This window comes from Diorhabda sublineata, chromosome 10 (genome assembly GCF_026230105.1).
Source record: "Diorhabda sublineata isolate icDioSubl1.1 chromosome 10, icDioSubl1.1, whole genome shotgun sequence".
In the NCBI taxonomy this organism is placed as follows: Eukaryota; Metazoa; Arthropoda; class Insecta; order Coleoptera; family Chrysomelidae; genus Diorhabda; species Diorhabda sublineata.
Genome location: NC_079483.1, coordinates 11,892,170 through 11,897,165, shown reverse-complemented (window position 1 = coordinate 11,897,165; position 4,996 = coordinate 11,892,170).

The window sequence follows — 4,996 nt, the reverse complement described above, 5'->3', positions numbered from 1 at the left end:
ATTATAATAAAAGTAGTTGACCATTTATAAGTCTTGTTTGTTGTGAACTTTTTTGTAAAGGTATAACAAAAAGACTTGTTTTCATGTTCCAAAAAGTACTTCAATTCGCAAAATAACTAGCAATAAGGAAAAAGTTTTTATTGATTAACTAGATTTTTTTACTATACAAAGTAACATTTTAGTACATATAATACATAGTATAAAACCCAAACACATATGTGTTCACTGATGTGACCACCGACGACAACAAAGCTCTCATTCTTTGTTTTGGACCTCCCACGTTCGGCATAAGTTGAGTTAAGATGTTCCTTACTCCAGAAGCCTTTACACCTACGGACTCTGCTGGCTGCTTAAATTTCAGTCTGGCATCAATCATCACTCCCAAGTAACGTATGGACGGTTGGGATGTGATCTCGTATTCCTCAATTTGCAGCCCAATTCTCTTTCAATCACCGCCTCTGTTTTGTGCTTTGCTAGTATTAGGCTGAGTTAATCCACTTACAAATCGACAAATCGTCCACGAATGCTACAAGACTCGCCGCCCTCGGCAAGATCAGTTTTAGTAGCCCATCGTACATGATATTACATAAGAAAGACTCTAGCACTGAACCTTGGGGTAACCCTCCAGTGATTTTGTACCGCTCTCTGTGTAATACATGAGGATTCTGCCGGTGATCTAGGAAGCTACCATCCTCTGCAGGTATTACGGCACGCCCATAGGTTCGAAGAGCCTCCATAACGCGATCCCATCTAGCTGTATTAAATACGTTCTTTATATCTAGCGTCGCCACTAGACAGAATTTTTAGTTCCTCCTTTCTATCTGGACCTGAGATCGCTTGAAAGCAAAATTTTTATCATTTTCTTCATGAGTTGAGGTCATGTGGCATAGGTAGGTTTTTACATAACTACCTTCAGCATTACTTCTTAATCCACTTGATAGCTTTATTGAATTTCTGTCGGGCCTCCTTGTACATTGTCTCCATTTCTTCTAATTGTGGTTTTTTCCCCGCCCGTTGCTCTAGCCTTCTCCTTCAGTTGCATTCTTTGCGGAGGTTGGTGATCGAGTCGTTCTACCAGTACACTGGTAACGACCTGTTTTCTCCTAGTGTGTTTGTGTGTGTGTGTGTGTGTGTGTGTGTGTGTGTGTGTGTGTGTGTGTGTGTGTGCGTTGAGTATTATAGAGGATCCGCCTGTAAGTGTTCACGACAGCAATCATGACACCGTGCAATGAATATAGTTCAAAAAAGAAAATAAAAAACACGTTTCTAAAGCAGATCAATCTAAGGACTAGAAAATATTTATTTTCAAATAAGCTCCGGGCGCTCGATGTACGAGATATTTAGACCAAAACGTCGCATGCTTTTTTCACAACAATACTAGTATTTTTCATTCATTATTAGTTCAAGGTTATTTTAAAAATTATTTTTAACTTTATAGTTTTATATGTTTCGCAAGCGTGTTTTTTAGTTTTTGGTTTTCAATTGATACCGCTTATATACCTACATTTCATCGAAGCTTGTATCGATTTGCAAGGGTGTAGTTATTAAGGTTGTCGAGGTGCTCAATTTCCAACACTGAGATCACTGGGTTAAAGTCTCTGTCGAACGAAATTTTTATTAAATAAACTACTTGCTCTAAACATCAATTTATGAACTTTACGTTCGCGGTTACTTTGGCGCCCTCTTCTAACATAAATTAAACAGATCACGAAGTGTGACTTATAAACACAAACTCGCGTTCCATCACTTAGCCAACGTGAAGTCGAACGTAACTAAAACGAGAGCGTCAGCGAAAGCGAGGACGTAAAAGTTTATTAAACCATCTTCAGTCCAAAGGAGAGTTACAAACAAACCTACATACAGGTGAAGATAATATGAGCGTGTTAAAAATAGATGCATCCCTAAAATCAATCGGCAAAGGAATTTTTTTTAATTTGGTACTTTATGCACAGTTGAATTTTAATTAAGATGGATCAGTGAATAATAAACCCATAGTAGGCAATGAAGGTGATCGTGTAATGTTTGGGATGGAATTGTACGTTTCTTTAGAACAGCCAGCTGTAAGTTTTATTGGAAAGTTCCACTTAATATTTGGTGACAAATGTGATTTCTGCATTATGATTCCAGTTCATATTACTGCGTCTACACAGGATTATCTCAATACCTTTCTCGAAATCAGGGGTAACAACTGATCAGCCAGCTCTGAATCCCGATTTAACGAAAATTGATTTCTCTGTAATCCAATTTATTAGGGGAAATGTCAGTCAATGATTCGAACAATACATTGATGCTAAGCGTAAACGCTTTGAACATTTACTTCAATATTACAATACTGTTAAGTCAAATGAAAGTTTTTTTCTAGCATAAATACAGTAAGTAATAGATTCAGAGCGTTGATTTACTACAGTTTTCGCATAAACGGGTTCACGTAAGAAAACTTTATATTGAAATTTTGAAAAGATACACGTAATCCGAATTTGGTATAATTTACATGGTTTCTCATTTATAAAATCATATGGTTCGTAAAGGAAATATACAAAACCTTGTATAGTTCAAGATAATTTCAGTATACGCACCTTACGGAAACCTTTTATGTTTCTTTTTCTAATATTTTTTTAAATATCTTGAAGTTATTTATACGAGGGTATAGATTTTGATGTAGAATATTCTGAGAAGACAAATCCAATTATAAATATTTGTTTTTATTTGTTTATTTCAAAACTCAAGTAACAACCCTCGTACACCTTAGTTTATCGTTTGGTATAACCCTTGTACTCACTTATTATCTCACCCAAACATTCAAATATCTACTTGAAATAATTGTTCATTACCAAATAGTACTTTATGAGTTTAAAATAAGCAGTCTATTGCATCCGAATCTCATTGAATAATTCACAAATGACTATGAAAATCTCTAATTTCAAGTCGGAACGAAGCAGAATCGGAAAATGATTAAAATCTCTACATTAAGTGAAGTTTAATCAAATATCTAGCTGTCTATAAACGATACAGTGTTTATCTTGATTCGCTCATTACCAGCGAGGCTGAGTAGATCATTTGAATTGTTTTCCTTGAAATATGTTGTTAATTTATTCACAATATCTCTTGATTATTAATATTTTACATAAACGATTCAACTATACATTCTTGTAATTGCTGATCATTTATTCTAGTACATAGTTATTTTCATTATTAATGATATACCAAAGACCAAGATTTATGTTATTTTAACTGATAATCTGAAATAAATTGCTTTTTATAAACCAAATAAATGATAAGATAGCGATGGAATCAATTACATGGTATGATTGCAGCAATGGCAAGGAAATGGAAACATTATAACTGGTCGATAAATTTTTTCTAAATGATAATCTATTTCCTTAAATCAAATGTTTACTTCCGGATGTACTTAGGGTAATGATCAATGTTATAATACTAATTGGTTATTTGTAAATAAAGCGATCCTAGTTATTGGCAAAGCTAATAAGATCTAAAAAAACTCACTTTAATTCTATTGAAGAGTCGAAAAACGTTACATCATGAGAAGTGAGTGTTAGTTTTTATATTAGGTTATTACTTCAAACCTTTGATTGTGGATTGTAGTTGCGAATTTTAGGAAAGAGCATGGAAATATATAGTGCATGAATGAAGTATGAGAACATCTTTTGCCTTCTAGAATCTCTTTCATCTCAGCCATTTGTCGTCCGAATTTCTATTGCTGTTAGTTTTGAGCCTTTGAACGCCAGATGATGCCCGCACTAGTGAATTGCCTTTTGGTATCTAAATCGAAAACTAATATGTCTAATATCTTGAGGTGGTGCGTCTTGCGATATATTCAGAGCATTCCTACCACACCTTACTTGCTACTCCATCGAGGATATTCGAGGAGTCAGCGATTTTAAACTCCTAACCTTTGTCTCACACAAATATAAAAAGCACTTAGGTTTTTGAACTGATATTCTGGAACGTGGAGGAACGAACTAAATACGATGCTAGATAGGACTTCTTTGCACTTAGAACCAAAAATCTTACTAAAAGTTCATTGAAGCCGAAGGGCTCTACACTATGTTATCAAAACTAACACTTTGTTTCTTATATAACCCCATGAAGTAATCTGAATGGTCTAGATGTCTGCAAAGAGATCTTGTTAGGTATTCATAATATTTTTATGAAAAATATTATCAAAAAAGATCTACTTATCACTTCAAATCTCATTGTTCACATACGACTTTACTACCTCGAACCAATATAATGATGTCCTTTCGAGCTCTAAATTCACTTTATTGTCTACTATTAAATGTATATACTTCTCTCTCTTCGACCTTTGTTTCCTCGCGGCACTGCAGTTAGGTGTCACTTCGCGAGGAAAGAATCTAGTAATCATACTCTTTATTCAAGTTCCTTGAAGTCAACTCTTTTTTCAAATGCCTGCTTCACCAGCTGCTTGATCTCTTTCTAAACAGTGGAGTTTCTTAAGAATATCAGTCACGAAAGATCTCGTCTCTTCTCAGGCTGTCTCTAAAGAGAAAATGGTGCTAATCAAGGTCTTTGGACGAAGCTTCTGCATTAACAAGTACTGCAGAATGACTCAAAACGGGGGCATGCAAAAAATACATGTTCAGCATCTTCGCTTACACCAGCGCAAAACGGACATTCGGGAGATGTGTCGTGCTTGAAAAGATACAGATATTCCCGAGAGCACACATGTCCTGATATCATTTGAGTCGAGTGACCTCTCCATGCTTACGGTTTACCCAGGTATGTATTTGTGGACAAAGACGATCTATCGGTCTTTTCCGAGAAATTCCAATGTATTTGCCATCATTTCAGACTGTTCCTCATTCTTATGTTCTACTTTGCTTAAAATTCAGTAGAGCCTTTTCGCCGGTAGAGGGCAGTTCTCTATTCAGCAAGTGAGCTAATAGGCAGCATTCCGGCTATAACGCACATTGTATCTTGAGACACCGTACGGAAATCGCTTGCCGTTCTAAAGGTA